This window comes from Cryptomeria japonica, chromosome 7 (genome assembly GCF_030272615.1).
Source record: "Cryptomeria japonica chromosome 7, Sugi_1.0, whole genome shotgun sequence".
NCBI classification, from domain to species: domain Eukaryota; kingdom Viridiplantae; phylum Streptophyta; class Pinopsida; order Cupressales; family Cupressaceae; genus Cryptomeria; species Cryptomeria japonica.
Genome location: NC_081411.1, coordinates 157,058,127 through 157,076,945, shown reverse-complemented (window position 1 = coordinate 157,076,945; position 18,819 = coordinate 157,058,127).

Below are 18,819 nucleotides of genomic sequence, written 5' to 3'. Positions count from 1 at the left end.
ATTGCCATGCCACGTGACAACGTGATGCGGGGTGATGTCGAGGTGCACACCGCCATGCCATGTGGGTAGTGTGACTATGTCGCACCACATGATGAGCTATTGCAATAGCTAGTCAATTGTTCCTTCCTTCCTCGTTGATGGCTAGATGTTAGTCACATAGTGATGTTATGTGCAGTTGTGATATTCTTTTTTTTTTTTTTCCTTGGGGGACCAGCAATTTATTTTACTTTGAATTTGAAGGTTTAGCCACGATCTTGTGATCTTTTGCACTTTTGATTTGGTGTTGAAATTCTGGATTATTTTCTTGCCTTACTGTTGGAATTGATGATTTATTATCTTTATTCATCTGTACTTTGGTGGCTAAACTGGTTTATCCTTATTGTTTTCATAAGCTGGTCTTGTGTTGAAATGTGAAATTCCTCTCCATAGACGTATGATACGGAATTGGTAGAGTGTGTGTGAGGAAGTTGATGTAGGGAACCTTGAGGATGGGGGTATGTGAGGCTGTGTTGCAGCTAGGACCCACTACCTACCTATTTGTGGTGACTATCTCTTGGAGGCTAACCACCTTGCTCAACAAGGGATATTCACAAAGGTCTTGTATGGAAGGTAGCACCGCTATGGTGTGCCTAGCACCATCGATCCTTGAGTGAGATATTGGATATTTATGATCATATTGTGTTCTGATATCAGGCATAGAGATGCTGATCGTGCATGTTATCTTTGACCGAGCATTAGACATGCTCACATGTGGCCTTTTGAGTTATGCATTCCAGTTATGTGGATGGTTATTATTTGTATCATGGAGTAAATTGTGTTAACTTGTCACTATGTTATGGGACATAGTCTTTGGAAAGGTTTTTATATGCCTGGCAAGTGTAAACAATTGAGTTATTTATGTTGCTCTTATTTCATGAAAGATAATTTGGTTGTAGAAATCGATATTTGAAGCTAGTTCTATTCAATAAAATGTTCTGATAAAGATGTATTGGTAACAGAAATTGGTCATGATGCCATGTTTTCTTGTCATTTTTGGTAGATGATTATGGTAATTGTTGTTTACCTCCTTGTAATGCTTTATTATGGTGTAATGAAAGGAAGAAAATTCTTGTTTCTCTGCTATGGTTGTGGATAATTCCTAGAATATTTTAAGGAATGTATGGTTTTAGATGTATCTTGCCAATGGATAATGGTGTTTGTAAAGGATTTTGCAATAATATTTCATTTGATTATGGAAAGATTTCTATGTGCAATTTGATCTTTGTTGAATGAGTTTCAGGGCTAATGTGTACGTCATGTTCTCCATCTAGCCTTATGACTTCCAGGAGTAAGTCGGAACCTGGGGGGGAGAATGTAGTACCCCTGCCCTAATCAGTTTCTAATCTTGGTTTAATCTTGGTTAGTTTATTTTAATATAATGATTATAGTCAGATGTTTGATTTAATGCATAGCTGTTGATGTGGTTCCCACACTAGTTGTATGCAAGTTGTTAAGTGTTCCTATTTCGTGGTATTAATATCGGGCTAACGCTTTCATTAAGTTTATATATGTATGCATGTATGACTCTTGGTTGTAGGAGATTTCAGGTACAATGCCGCATGAGTGCGAGATTCGTCTTCACCTGGATTTGCAGGTTTGAGTGTACCTCTTTTAATCCTTAGAGTTGGATTAGGTGGTCGTAAGACCCTAGTTGACCTTAGTCGTGCTCAAGTGAGCATCGTCAGTCGTCGTCGGTAATCCCTTTTTTGTTTGGGTTTGCGAGTCATCTGTTTGGTTGACCTTCTCGATTTGCGTGCTTGGTGTGTATGGTTAAATTGATTAATTAGTCCTTAGTAATTATTTTGATTAAATATGTATTTGTGCATTAGAGATTATGGACTTGATTAATCAGGATTTCGTTATGCGATTTTTGTTGATATTGGATTGCTCGTTTTAAATTCGGAGTAAGTTCAATTAAATGGGTGATTTGAATATTAAATGCATTTTGGATATGCTGTTGAAAAGAAAGTTTTGTATTTAAGTGCAATAGATTTAATTGTATTCTGTTGGCTTTTTAAATTTGAAAGGTTAAATTTCAATTAAATGAGAAAAATCAATTTTTAATTGGAAAGCAATTTAATTGTTGATATAGTTAGAAAAGAATTAATTTGAGAATTATTTTTAAAATAAAAATTTTAATTCCAAAAATGGAATTTTGGTCAACTCTTCCATATAACCTAAATTTTGGGAAATTTTGGAGGATGGGCATTTTTGGAAAATATTTGATTGGAGAAAGTTTTTGGTTGAAATTTGGGGGATTCTGGAAGGAGGAGGAATTCTTGAGCTTGCAGGTTGGGCTCTTCAGTAAATCTCTACCAGGATTGCGTATGAAGGTAGGATTCTAAATTGTGTTCTTGTTGCCAAAAGAATTTACTGTTCTGGTTGAAAGAAGTGAATTTGTTATTGAAAAATCGGTTTGATTGATTATTGGAGTAAAATGGGAATAAGATCTTGAAATTATCCCTCTTTGATTTCATTCTTTGTTTTCAAATCAATTTCTGGTTGCTAAGAATGATTTAAAATTAATAAAATTTGAAATTTAGTTGGGGGTTTGGCAAATTAGATGTTAAATTTGTGAAGATCAATTTTATTTGGCAAATATGCTGTTGGTTTTTGGAGAAATTTTCCCCTTCCCTGTTCTGGGTAGTTTAAAAATATATCAATGGGGTTTTGGTTTTAAAAAAATATATATATATAAATAATTTCTGTTAGTCTCTGGGAGACTGTTTTTTTTAGACTATGTAAAACACAATAAGCAGTTTTGTTTTAAAAATGATAATCAATTATAAAAAAAAAAGAAAATAATTTATATTTTGATGGCAAACTGCGTATCCCATTGGGATAGCAGCGCAGCCCAAGGGAGCTGCATGCTTCCCTTTGGGAACAGTAGCGCTCCCTTAGGGGAATGTTGTGTGCTCCCTTGGGAAGCAGCGCATTCCCTTGGGGGCTATGTGAGCTATCCAAGGGGGACCACGTGGGGTCCACGTGGAAACCCCCCCCCCCCCCCTCTTTTAATTTGTTTTTTTTTATTTTATTTTTTTTAGTTAAGAAAAAAATAAATTAATAAATAAATTTATTAAATTAAAAGTATTTTCGTTTAAAATAAAGTTTTCAATTAATTATTATTATTTTATATATATATATATTATTAATGGAAATTAATATATATATATAAACTAATGGATATTTAATTTGAAATTGGTGCAATACATTAATTATTAGTAAAATATATTTTATTAATAAAGATTAATAATTATATATTAACTAATAATTAATTAGGTTATTGTGCACTATCAGTCGTTAATTGTGTATATTTTATTTATCGTGGAATAATAAATATACTCTTTAATTAACAGTTAATTTTTGGATTCCCTTATATATTTATATTTCCGTGATCCGTATAGAGCAACTGGGCTTGGAAATATGATACTGTAGAGGTTGATATCGAACCAGTATGTCAGTGATGTTTTAATTGGAGATTTAATATCTTATTTAATTGAGTAATGGTTATCTGAGTTTTATTAATATGAATTTGGTTTAAGAACTCATTATGGCTTAATATGTCTGTTCGATGCTTTGAACCTTAGAGAGTTAGAAAACCAAGAACAAACTATTCCTAGATGAGGTAGATAATTGTAATCTGATATAGATCATGTAGAAAACCTGATCGACTTTTAATGTTTAGATCAATTCGGAAAGATTGTATTTGTTGAATATTACCTATGCGAGTTTAATTTCTGTATTCGCTTTTAAATTATGAAATGGCAAGACTGCTTTGTTTGATAGGTCCCTGTCGTATGGAATGATTTGGGGTACCTGTTTCTGTCCTCGGTTTTGAGTTGACTGTTGTTTTGTGGTTGTGTCATATTTGGTCATATCCTTTGTGTAGGTGTCGAATGATGAGTCGTGTTTGACCAGATGGTTGGTCCCTCCTTCTTGAACTCTGTTCGTCTGACCATGTGTATTCCTTGGGTTTTGAGTTCGTCTGAGTGTAGTCTAGTGTTGTATGGGAAACTGGCTTTCGATTGGGGGCCGCGCCCAAAGTGGCTGCTGGGTAACCCGTCGAAAGTGAGTCTAATAAGTGATAACTTAACAGTAGATTAGAATGTAATCTCTAAGTAAGATAATGTGCCTCACACATGGGACGAGTGCTAACATAGACTCGACATGCTGTGAGAAGGCCTGAAATGGCAAACCACCATCCTTGTCTTCACGAGAGGATGTGTGGGTCCACATGAGGCTTGGATGGGCTGGAGGCTCAGATTAGGTTGCCAAGGTAACCCAGTGTATGGGGCCGGGACCTATGAAGACCTACCATGGTAACCGTACCAGGTTGTGTGATGACACTTGTCCCTATGTTCGCTAGTGTGTTGTCGTTTGTCCTGTTAGGAGTACCTTTGTGGGTCGTCCTTTTGTCTCTACCCTTGTGAGTATCGGTTTCATGTTAGACCTTGGGTGGTGATGGCTCAGTCTTGTGGATGCTCTTCTGGACCTTTGTATTAGCTTTGATTATGTTCAGCTGGATCCTTCCCTTTTCAAGCATCATTTATGTATTAATTGACCGATGTGGTCGTGTGTATATTGTTTATTTTCGCCTTGATGCCAGATTGTAATGGTGTAACCTCTTGTACTCTTAACTTTATTATGTATCAGAGGGGTCTTGCAGTTAAGTAGACCCGGAGATGTAGCCCTTTAGGGGTGAACTCCGAGATCATTATGGTGTTATGTGATGTTATTCTCTTATGTTTCCCTTATTCAGCTTTATCATGTATGATTAGCTTATGTTAGAATGGATAAGTGGATAAAAGGAATTAACTTTAAATGCTTAAATGCAGTTCTTCTTGAATGCCTTTTGATCGAATGCATAAGTGGGTTAGATGAGATTTATTGTAGATGCTTATATGCAATCATCTTTTAAAATGTATTAAATTGGAATATGAAAGAATGTAACTTAGAGTAATGGAATATATTCAGTTGTTGTTAAGGAAATTAAGTATGCTTGAAAAGATCTCATATGTATATGATGAAATTCTAGTGTGTTAGAATATTAGATGTTTGGCTTGTAATTTTAAATGAAAAGCTTGACTGAAGATTTTGAATAGATCTTAATGGATGAATCTTTGCTTGTGATTTATATTTCCATCTATTGAAAGAAATTATCCTGATTAAGAATTATCTCGTTGTTAAGATAATCAGCTTATTGGATTAATTGTGTGAGTTAAGTGAATTGTGAAATTTAAGTAATCTCATTGGGGAACTCTTTAGGTGTTAGTTGATGTCTTCCGCTATGTAATCTGAATCTTTGATATCTTGTTGTATCTTATGTGGTGTATCTTTAAAAAAAAAAATTGTTGCACTCTCTCTTGTATTTTGGCTTATCCCTTCGGGGTTTCCTGGCGGGGCATTACAGTTGTTCTCTTCATCTCTCAGATAGCAATTTCACTCTCTATTTCACCCTTCAGTATTCACAAATATCTATCCTAAGTCATCATACTTAAACTGATTTTTTCCTGCCAAGAATCAATTAAAATAGAGGGTGGCTAGGGTTTCCTTCTACTGACCAAATTTGCATCCAATCTAATCCAATCTGCCTTGGATTGCACACCTGCCTTGGAGGAATAAGCCATCATGCATTTTTCACCAGTCCAAAGTATGCTTGCCAAAAATAACAAACCCGACCATTATTTCCAGCTTTGAAATCTGTCAACTAATTTATGACCCAACTATTTCCTTCTTGAGGTCCTATTAGAATCTGATTTCCTTGCTTCGATCTAGGCACCAAAAACTTCCTAATCTTCCTCTGTCATTCATTCTTCCTTGAGCCACATTAATCTGTTATCGACCTATGATTTGTGGCATTTTCATTTAAAGTTGATTAAATTCTCCAACAACCATGTCGATGGAAACTTCACCGACCTCTGCATGCTCGCCACCTCAGCTCCATGTGGCTTCACATCAACATACACTCAACTCACCGACATAGGGTCAGTTTGAGAATTCAACAAACTCATACTAGGACAATCCCTTACTGGTGAAACCTTCTCCTACTGCTATTCAACAACATACACTACACTGGTAGCTAAACTTCACCTCTGGTGGTTTTGTGATCTCTTTGTCACTAACATTATCACAAGCAAACAACCAGTCTACATACTGGTTACAACTTGTCATACCAATACACCACTTCATATCACCTCTTACTAGTGATGTCATTGAGAATCTCAATACCTCCTTGGCTTACATCATACTGATTGGCATACCTTCATGTTAATCTCCTTTATGTCAGTTAAATTTTCTTCATATCGGGTTGACTACCCTACTGGTATCCTGTAATACCAATTGACATCAATGACAACTCAATGCCAACAATCTCCCCCTTTGGCATTGACGTCAACTTTATCTTTTTCGGTTTCTCTCCCCCTTTGATAGTAATGACAAAGGAAACCTTTGTCTAACACCAATAATCTCTTCCTTGTCTACAACCAGCTAAGACACATTCTCCCCCTGTGTCCATGCTTCATGATTCAAAGGTCATAGGATAGTAACAATTGTTGACTCCCCCTAAACCATACATCCTACTACTCATTTAAGTGCTGCTAGATGGTGGGACAACTTCCATCTTTTGTCTCAAGTACTCAAATGGGCCCAAAGGAAATGGCTTGTTAAATATGTCAACAATCTGCTCAGTGGTTGGAATATATTCAACAGTGACATCCTTGTCTGCTACCTTCTCCCTCAAGAAGTGATACTTGATTGTAATGTGTTTTGTTCTTGAGTGCAAAACTAGATTCTTGGAGATGTTGATTGCACTTGAGTTATAACACTAGATTGGAATATGATCTAGTATCTCCACCTGTATGTCCTTCAATGTCTACTTCATCCATAGCACTTGTGAACATGTAGCAGCAGCTATATATTCGGCTTCAGCAGTGGATAATGACACCGAGTCTTGCTTCTTTCTATGCCATGATACTAATTGGTCTCCTAAGTAGAAAGCACCACCACTTGTTCTGTACTGGTCATCAATACATCCTACCCAATCTGCATTAGTATAAGCCCACAAAGAGAAGTTTCCTTTTTTAAGATACCATAGGCCATAACTGATAGTTCCTTGCAAATACCTGAAGATTCTCCTAATAGTATTTAAGTGAGATTTCTTAGGATCATCTTGGAATCTTTCTACCATTCAAACATCTTATACAATATTTGGTCTAGATGTTGTTAGATATAACAGACTACCAATCATATACCTATACAATGTTTGCTCAACTTTTGGGGACTTATCTAGTCTTCTCAACTTACAACCGGTAACCAGAGGAGTACGTATTGGTTTGATATCCTCCATTTGAAACTTCTTCAACATATCTTTAACATACTTGGTTTGAGAGATAAAAATTCCTTTCTCTTCCTATGAGATCTGTAAACCAATAAAATAGGACAACTCACCTAGAATGGACATCTCAAATTTTGTCTTTATCTGATCTATAAATTTTTTGCACATGATGTCCTTGTCTCCACAAACTATAATGTCATCCACATACACAACAACTATGATCATATGGTCTCCATTTATCTTTATGTATAAGTTGTTGTCTACATTCCCTTTCTGGAATCCTTTCTCCTTCAAGTATTTATCCAACCAAGAATACCATGCTCTGGGAGTCTGCTTCAAACCATACAAGGCTTTCTTTAACCAGCATACAAAAATCTCATTATCATGTAAAAGATAACCCTCTAGTTGTTCCATATACACCTCTTCTTCAAGGTTACCATTCAAAAAAGTAGATCTGATATCCATTTGGTAGACCTTGTAACCTTTATAGGTAGAGAAAGCTAAGAACATTCTTATTGCCTCTATCCTACCAGTCAGTGCAAAGGTTTCTTCAAAGTCAATACCTTCCACTCGAGAATACCCTTCGCAAACTAACCTTTCTTTATACTAGATTATCTTGCCTTCTTCATTCATCTTATTCTGGTAGACCCACTTGGTACCTATTACATTTTTTTTTTTTGATCTAGGAACAAGTTCCCATGTTTGATTCTTCTCAATTTGTTTCAACTCTTCATCCATGGGATCTACCCATTTCTCACTTTTGCTAGCTTCATCAAAAGTTTTGGGTTCAAGTTCTGTTATGAGGTAGAAATTTACCTTCTCATTATTCTTGGCTAGTCCTCTTCAGGTTTGCACACCTTCATTTTTATAACCTATGATCCCTTCTTCTAAATGATTCTTCTACACATACTAGTTTGAGTTCTTGCTTGGTGCTTCCTCTACTAGTCCACTATCAGATTGATCTTCATGCTCATCATCTAAAACATCATATAGGATGTCGATGCAAATTCTTCTTATGTAGGTCTTCATCTATTCTCACATGTATACTATTAACCATTTTTTTTCAAATTCTTGTTGTAGCATTTGTAGGCTTTGCTCTTGGTTGAGTAACCCAAGAAGATTCCTTCATCACTTCTGGAATCAAAAAATCCTAATCCATCAGCATCTCTCTTGATGAAGCACTTACTTCCAAACACTCTAAAATGCTTGAGTGATAGTTTTCGGTTATGCCATAGCTCATAGGGAGTCATTCTACTGTTTACTCTTAGTTGTACCCAATTTAATGTATAGACAACAGTATGAACTTCTTCCTTCCAGTAAGTATCTGGTATGCTAACCTCTTTCAACATTGTTCTAGTCATTCCCTTTACAGACTTATTCTTCCTTTCTGCCACACCACTCTGTTGTGGTGTTCTTGTTGTTGAATACTGTCTTTGGATTCCATGTTTCTCACAGTAGTCAATAAACTCATTTAAATAATATTCTCCAGCTCGGTCTGATCTTAAACACTTTAACCAGTGTTCACTATCTTTTTCAACCATCCTTCTAAAAATTTTGAATCTTTCAAATGCTTGTGATTTTTCATGCAAAAATGTTAGCCAATTCATCCTTGAGTAGTCATCAATAAATAGCGTGAAGTATCTCTCACTGGTCAACGCCATTGTCCTTGATGGTCCACACAAATCTATATGTACTAACTCTAGAGGTCTTGAGGTATTATACTCTTTCATTTTGCATCTCACTCTAATTTTCTTACCTCTGATACATTCATCACAAAAGGTACTTATTGGTTTAGTTATTTGTGGATTATTTCTCACATACTGGTTTTTACTTATCTTCACCAAATTATTAAAATTCACATGACCTAATCTCTGATGCCACAACCATATTTCATCAACCTATCCCAATATGCATTGGGACTCATAGCATTCCTTCATATTGTAGACATTACCATATGTTCTCTTTCCCTCTGCTATTACCTGACCAGTGCTTTGCTTTCTTATCTGACAACTGGTAGAGTCAAAAGTGAACTTGTATCCTTTGTCACACATCTGACTTACACTTAGCAGATTATGTTTTAGTCCTTCCACATAGTACACATCATGAGATTTGATATTTCCATCAATATTCAATGTACCACGATCCTTAATCTTGATAGAGGAGTTGTCACCAAAATGGACAGAACTGCCATCCCAATTATCAACCTTGATAAAAAATTTCTTGTCTTCAGTCATGTGATTAGAGCAGCCACTGTCAACTTGTTGGTAAACGGATTTGTTTCTTTAAGAAACTTTCTTGAAAAACTCTGTTTTGCCCTGTAATTAGCAACAAAGCGTTCACAACAGTTGAAGAATCACAAAGAAATGGTAATTCTTCTCTGCGTTTGAGAGGGGCAGCTCCCTCGTATAATGGGGGTATTTGAATTTTTCAAAAATTTAAAGAACAAACAATAAAGAAATATTGAACGCCATACAAGATATGAATCTAGATTAAAATAAATTCCATATAATCAAGTTTGAGATACCACAACTTGAAATAAACTTCTTCACATTCAATGTTAAAGGGAAAGCATTAGGTAATCATCAATTAAACATAAGAACATTGATAATAACCCATGAGAATAAGTTGAACACACATCCAAATTGATCTATATTGCTTAATTGCTTGAATAACACTATCCAAGTCTCTTATACAAAGCTTGTGAAAAAGTGGAAATCCCCTCACATTGAATAATAATGAGGTATATATAGGTGAAGTGGTAACCACCTGAGGTAACTACCCTAACCACCTTTATAACTACTTTATAACTTCCTCAACTACTTGAAATAACTTCCTCAACTTTGGGAGAAATAACTACTTAGAATAACTACCCAAAATGAGAACTTAGGATAACTACCTCATATGAAAAGAGCCAAGATTATCCTTTATTACAATACAAAAATAGAGATGAGAGAAAGGAAACTCAATCATGAGAGTTATTTACAAAGAAAGACAAAAACATGATGCGAGTAACAAAACAAAAATGAAGACTATACAAAATGCAACTCTGCACTTATTCTAAGCTAACTCCTTGCATTGCCGATGAGGCTGTCATTTCTGTAGGCACATTATGTTGTCCAGGTCCTTTGTCTCTAAAGATTCTGAAAAGTCGGATGGCTGAAGTGACAGATTTTCCTTTGGGAATTAGGATGTTGGCTATCCTCATTTTCCATGTCTTCAAGTTTCTATAAACGCCACTTAGTTTTGTCACCATGCTGAGTATCTGAGACATAGAGATTCTCAAGGAAGAGTAAAAATCAATCAATTTTTCCATGGTATTTTCATTGAAGTTTGTCCTGTTAAAAAGCTGCTGATCTACCATGTTCTGGAAGCTATTCTGTAACACCTGCAAATCTTCCATCAATGTCACATCTGGGAGAAGAGTAGTGAGTTGTCCTTGGAGTTTGGTACACACTTGATCACATAAAAGCATGAGCTTTTCTAATTCTGATGAAACTTGATCTATGATCACTAGTTTCTAGTTAATGCTTTCTATCCATATTTCTAGATAATCTTTTTCATTACTAGGCAGGATTTTCTCAGTTGCAAGGGTGTCCATTCCAATTTCTATCATTTGTTTGAAATCATTCACAATTTCCTTCCAAGTTGTTTCCTCTTTCTTGACATTCTTCAAGTCTTGCTCAATAGTATTTTTCTTTATTAAGGCCTCATCATGGATAGATTTTGCTTGGACTAGGAAATCACATGCAAGAGTTTTGACCTTTTCTACCCAACCTTCAATTACCTTTCCATAGGCTTGGTACTTTTGAAGATTATCCATAACATTCCTTTCAATTTCTCCTTCTGGTGTCAATATAATTGGCTAACGATCTACACTTAGTGGCATAGTAGAGGTATCAACCACAGATTTCAAGTAAGAAGACAAAGTGTGCACTTGTTGTTTCAATTGATCCTTGGATTGCTTATCCTTTTCACTTCTCTCCACCATTCTGGCTTCCATCACATTAAAGTTCTGAATATCAGACTCATGAGAAGAAGGTCCCATATCAATCTTTGTCACAACAAAGTCTACAGAGGTGGCCTCATTTGTATCCTTCTCGGATATGGGTTGAGCAATCTCTAAGCACATATTCTTTGAATTTGGATTAGTCTTTATTCTTGAGGATACTTTGAGTTTCTTCGGTTTTTCAGCTCTTCCAAAAAGATCAGATATGCTACTAAATTCAGGTACCACTAGCTTTTCTACCTTCCTCTTCTTCAATAGACTTTGTTCTAACCATGGGAAAGAAGAATTTTCTATAGACTCTTGGATGATTTCTTGTCTTGCTACCAGTGTTGTTGTCACCTTTCTGATTTCTTCAAATTGATCGCTTGGATTGCTTGGAAATGATGAATCCATGACTAAAGTATTTTGTTTTGCTTCTTGTCGTAGGGATTCAATAGGAACTGAGGGAGATATGGAATGCATTCCATCATCAAATCTTGTGTCATCCAAAATTTCCACTGGAACTTGATCCTTTACTTGACTTGCAATGGAATTTTCTTCTATGTCTTTTTCTCTAGATTTCTTCCTCTTTTGTTGAGGTTCATCACCACATGTGTTCTAAAGATTGTTCCTCCTTGGAGGGTCTTCATCTCCATCACTTTCTTGAGTATTCTGGTAAGAAGGAGTATCCCTAGCTGGAGTATGGGAAGAATGCAGTGACGTAGAGCTCTCAATCTGACTTCCTTTCCTTCTTGGAGTTTCCTTTGTTGGCCTGGTAGCAGTCATTTGAGTAATCTTCTTCTTAATCCAGGCTTTAGAATTCTTGATTACAAAACTTGTTCTTTCTCTGACATCTCTCAATTCTGGATCTACCCAATTCAAATTGGGAAGTGGTTGGGACTAGACTTGCTCAAAATAGATAGGATCAATCAAATCAGATCCATCATCTTCAATGCCTTGTATGGTCCAATCCATCTTGAAATCATTCATTTGCTTCAAAGTCAACCTTGTCCAATCTCTTTTTCTAACCTCAAACTCGTCTTCGCAATCCTCCCAAAAGTCTTCGAGATTAGGAAAATGAAAATAGCCAGGACCTAACTTTAAGCTACTCTTGACATAATCCTTGCTATCAAAAGGGAACCTCATCTGGTATGGATACAAATTGATCTTGGATAAAGCTTTTTATGTCTCATCTGCTCTTGAACTTGAATCACACCTATAGTGCCCGAGACAAATGGGAAAGGCTACCCCTTTATTCTTTCTATCTCTACATTTCTTTTGAACTGAAACCAATTGCCGACAAAGCTCAACTAAAATGAGCTTATCATCAACATATCTGGGTAGCTTGTGTGGATAACCTTCAAATCCTCCTACTCGAAGATAGGTAAATCTCGGAAACTAGATGAAGAAACTTCCATATTTCTTTATCAATTTAGCAACTTCCATTGATATTCTAGTGGCAATGTCTCCTTGTAATAACCTTACTGCCCACATTGTGAAAGCATCATTCACCCACCTGAAATACACAAAGCTTTCCTCAAGTTGCAATTGCTTGTAATAATGGTAAACTTGAGTTTCTTGATTTAGGACACCATTAGTACTTAACCCTAGCCATGACCTCAAATTAGCAATAGCATATATCAAGTAAGAGATCATATGGAAGCGTTGACTTGTTTTGAAGTGCACTAACTGGTCATGTATGCAGTTGCTGATGAGATGGCCCCAGTCAATGAATTGCTTACCAGTAGAGATGACTATTATGAAGAGATACATCCACATTTCAAACTCAGTGGAGTCAGGACTTCCTGTCACTCTATGGAGTAACAAATCTCTTTGATGAAAAGAGAACGATGGAGTGTTTTTGGAAGCTGAGACTGTCCTCCCCGTGGCGCAATTATCCATTCTTTAGCCAGATTGTTGAGGCATTTGCTTCTATTATCACTGAAGTATTTGTAAGCTTTTTGCTTATCGATGTGAGTGAACTTCTCCTTATATGGCAAATGAAGAATAATAGCTATTGAAATTCCATCAAGTTTGGCCATTAAGGATCCGTCTGCAGCTCTTATCTCTCTTGCATCTAGATTATATCTTTTTGAGCATTCTAGTACCAAATCTGTACATTGAATTGATATGGGAAAACATGTTGCTTCAATCAAGCCGCTTCCTACCACTCTATAGGACAACTTTGATCTGTCGCCTTCCATGAAGAACTTTTTGATTTCCTGCAAATTAATATGCCCAATCTTGGTATCATGAACCTCTGGAATCATGGTGGTGATCATTGGGGCATACTCATACTCTTGAGCCTTGTATTTCATGTTGATGTGTTTTGCAGATTCTTATACTAAGAAGTTCTTAAAGCATCTTGTTATTACCAATTGCAGCAAATTAAACAATGTTTAAAATTATCTCTTGACTCCCTCTTATCCCATAGGTTTGAAAACTTGAAAGATCATTTAAAACAATATCATGCTACTGCTAGAATCATTGCATTACGTTTCTTTGAGATAATTTATTAAATAAATCATATCTCTCATTCTCCATATTTCATGGTATCTGACACAACTCCTTCTTCAATCTGTATTTGAAAAGAATACTCATAACATATTTAAAGCTCTTTGAGATAGCGAGCATGGGTTTTGAAGTAAACCGACCCAGTATTCTTCAATGCATGAATGATATCGATTTGAACTGAAACTTACACAAGTTCTTCTTTAATCAATGTCGATGTCCCATATCCTGCAGGGACACCCGAATCATAATCATGGTGTCCTATATCGTGTTGATCAAACCACATTTCAAGAATCTAACCCCGCCACTAGCAGCTCGGGTTCTCCTCCCCCGAGCAACACATCAACAGACCTAGGTGATCTTATGCCCCAGTCAGTTTCCAATCCGATAAGGATAGGAGTGATAGGAGTTTTAGAGGGGGGTAACCAGTGCGCTAGAGAGTTGTTTGCTCATAGGGCATGTTCCACTCGAACCACCGCTATAAGATGACATCTTCTCTGAAATGCTACAAGTAATATCATCGATGGCTAAGGAGAAACAATATCGCCTAAGGTGGCGGAATACACACTGCACTTTTCTCAAACTCTTATCAACATATTTACATCATGCAGCAATAACAATCATGTGCTGAGAATGACAACCATTTCTTTAAGATTATTTTGATCAAATTGTTTATTTCACCGAACCAGAGGATTCATGCAATGCTCATGTAAACAAACATGCACGACATACATTCTTCTGTCTTGCGTATCATTGATAATCTGTAGAATACACATCGAAACATAATACTTCATCTTTGACGTTTTCAAGTGCAAGTGGAGTTAGGGGGGCACGATAGCATGCATCTTTATCGGCATGCAAAGCAAATGGTGGAAGTAGTTAGAAAACCGGTTTTTGCCTTCCTTCCTGGCCACGTGGTAGGTTCCTTCCGCCAACTGGGGTTTCAGGCGAGCTTGGTGGAGCGATTTTCCAGTTAGAAAAGTATCGGCATGTTAGTCAACTTTGCCAAGTTGCCGATAGCAACCAAAACATAACTTAAAACTGTTAGTCGGTTATTGATATTTATATTCGGCTTGTTTATCCTTTTGGTCAACTTGTCGATATCTTTCATGCATAAGTGAGTTCGATGCAGTTTCCGATTTGAATGGAGAGATAACTTCGGGTTTGAATGCAGACTAAATGCTCAGCATACGTATCGGCCAAGGTATTGTAACTACAAAAATTAATTAAAAAAAATCTACAAATGTACATTCCTGAATGAATCGAAGAGGTGTTGAACCATTTGGCAGTCAAGAGTCGATACATAACATGAGTCTGCTGACAGTTGGGAAGAATTTTCAACGTAGCGACTCCACTGCTAGCTCGAGAGTAAGATTCAATAGGCATTGGACTCCAAAGAAGCCGGGTGTCAATGCTCTACATTTTCAATTCGAAGTCTTCCATTTTGACATCAGTGGAAAGAATATTTGAAAAGAATTTGGTTTTACACCCACCAATTACATCAACTTGAAAATTTCTAAAGACTTCTTAATTTTAACAAATCGATTTGTGCATATTCTACAATCTTTGCTTGTCATGAGACCACATTTCTTTGAGTTATGTCACCAAACTGTCCAAGAACCATGTCTACATTGTCAAATGATTTCGATGCTTTGTCTATGATTCCTCATTTTGCATACACGCCAACTGGAGAAATTCCAACAATAATATATGTGCGCTGCATTCTTTATTTCATTGGTGGGTTCTTGAAAAACCATTAATGGCCGATAGATAGAACTCATCGAACCACTTACCTTATTCTTTGCGGCTTCCATCATTGGTTTGCATAGACATCTTCGGCAACTTAGAAGTTATTATCAAAATATCAAATTGTTTTGAAATGATACTGGTGACTTTTGTTTTTTAAAAGTAGCACAAGCAACCATTAAGTTTTCTTCAAATGTTTTTTGGTGCCTTTGGAAACTAGACAAAATTTGCTGATGGACAAATGAAACTTTGGAAACATGCCACATGCAAGTATATTGGCCCCTTTTTGAAAGTAAACCAACTCGCCGATGATGAATTTCTCACTCGAAAGTGTTTTAACAAACCTCCAACTTTGCAAACTTAGGTGAACTATTTATGATGGTGCAAATAGAATGAAATTGCCAACCTACCGCAAATACATATCGGCCCCTTCATCCTTCACTCTAACTCGTCAGTGTATCCTTCTATTGTCAAAGTTTTCCACATAGGCAGTTTCATGTATGCTTGTTAGTTGATTGAATTGGCTTATTTTATTCTTTATTCAGCTCAGCAGTAGGCCGATTGGAGTTAACCTTCTCTTGCTATTGGCATTTGATGAACTTTCCACAACTTGTGTTAGAAACTCAAGTCAATTTGGCAATAAAGACCAATCCAACATATCTTTGTCCACACTAAGTACTTGAAATGGAACGTTGTCTTGAACGAGATGAATACTCATTACCTTGATGTCTAACAAAATAAAAGTTTTTTTTTTTTTGGTTTTTGGAAACTCTTTATATCAACATGATTCCATTCTTGGATGATAGGAAACTTTCTAGGCGAACATTTATCATATGCAAGATTTCAAAGGCCAAAATTTCAAAATTTTCTAATTTTAAAATTGGGGCTGACACAACTATATTGGACATTTGGTGGAATTGATTATGTGTTGCATTGTTGTTTTTTCATTGATGCCAACACTAGTTGCTTGGATGCTTTACTAACACCCTTCTAGTCCTAGTAGGTTGAGTGGTTTCTAGTTGATTTGGATTTGGCATGATATGGTAGGCTCTGGTAAGATTTGGTTATGGGATTGGCTTGTTCATGATACTCATGTTCATATTCGGTTAGTTGGTTTTGGTCTGGTGATTGAATTCCATCTTGCTTGCTTAGAAGCTTAGTTTATGGTTTCAATGAGGGTTTCACTGGCAGAGCTTTTGATGAAGATCTTTGATGAATTTCATAAGTGGTATTGGTGAAGCTTCTGGTGGAGTTTCAAGATGATGTTGGTGATCATGTTCAAGACTTGGCAGATGGAGATCATTGTTGTAGCATGTGGATCTATACTCTATCCCGGTTGATCTAGGTTATGGGCCGACTTTAATGTAACGTGTGGATTGGACCTCTCGATGTGTTTCTGGGATGTCTTATGTGTTGGATATTATTTATTTGTTCTAAGGCCGACATGGTTTGTAATTATGTAATTGGTTTATTATCTGGTGGCCGACCTAATTGTTTATGGTCGAGGGTTTTGTATATATAGATATAAGATCTCATTATAAACTATCATGTTTATGTAAGAGGTCATGGTCAAGGAATGTAATTTGCAAATAATGTAATATCATTCAGGCAAAGGATTTGGTCAATCATTGGAGATTGAATTGGGTTTATGTAAGAGGATTTAGTCCTCTGGTATTGATCTTAACCAGAACTGTACTCAGACATAGGAGATGCTATCTTTAATAGTTCAACACTTCTTTGGATTGTAGTCTGGATTTCTATGTAGTCAGTGAGGCTCCTTTTGGGATGAGTAGTGTGCTCTAGGCTGTTGTCCTTCTTGCAAGTGCAGCCCCCCCAATTGTAATTCAAATACTTACTGCAGAAGTATTATCTGACTATGGGTAGGCTTCCCACCATGGTTTTTCCCTTTATCGGGTTTTCCATGTATAAATCTTGGTGTCATGTGGATGGTTTTTATTTTGTGATTATTGTTTATGCTTAATTGGTTTAACTTATATTTTGGTATTAATGTTTTGGGTTTTGGTATTAAACTTTTAAATTGCTAATAGTTCTAGTAATCTGTGACAACCGACTCAACACGCCCCCTCTCTCAGTTGTCTTTCAGTTATTTGAACTGTCTAACAAACTACCCACAAATTCTATCTTTCAGCATGTAGAGCAGTCTACACAATCAAGCTTGACACTGTATTGCTCTTCTCCTTTTCTATCCAAACTCATTTCTCTTCTTTCTTCTCCTCTTCTGTCATCTTGTGTTCTGGTTTAGTCTCTATCTTTTGATCCAGTACTATTTTCTTTTGCTCACCAGTTCTCAACTTGCAATGCCTTGGTATGTGTAGACACATAAAAATAATTATGTTAATTATTTTTAATTCCTCACATAATTAATTAATTAATTATGTTAATTCAAATTCCTCTCAATATTAATTAAATATAATTAATATTGTCACTATAGCATATGATTGATTTATTTAATAAATCAATCCCTTTCTTTATTCTTCTAAAAAAATCAAATCCTCACAAATCTTCCTCTTAGCTAATTAATTTCAATTAATTAGTTAACCTACATGATTCCTACAAATCATCTTCTTAATTTATTCTTCTAGAAACTCCCTAAACTCACTTAACATTATTCTTCTAATTTTTTATTCCCTCCACTCATTCTCTCTCCTAGTCAAATTCTCCTACAAATATTAATCGCACCTAACATTTCCTCTAATCCCCCTCCTAATGAGTCGTTAATGGTTAATTATCATGATTAGTCACAAAGTCAACTCTTTGTCCTTTTCATCCAGCCACTATCTTTAAATTCTCTTTTCCTAGGTGAATGTGAGATTTTCGAAATCACACATTCCTCTAGGCATCCCCTCTCCCAAGGAATTTTTAATTCCTTTTTATTCCTCCAATCCCCATGATATCCTTTTTTGGAGAATTTTTAATTCCTCCAATGCATCTTGTGGAGTGTGGAGATACGAAATGCCTTTAAGGCATAATTCTTGGGCTCCACACCCTCTCTTGGACCTTGTGTGAGCTCACAAATAAATCTTAGCCCTTCATCTTAAATTCATCCTAGCCATCTATTTTCCTCTCCTCTTCCTATAAAATAGGGCTACATCCCTTCATTCAAAACATCTTGAAATCCAGTAAATTTATGCTGCCCTTTTGAGCCCAGGAAATCATCTTGGCAACTTGATCATCTCATCCTTAT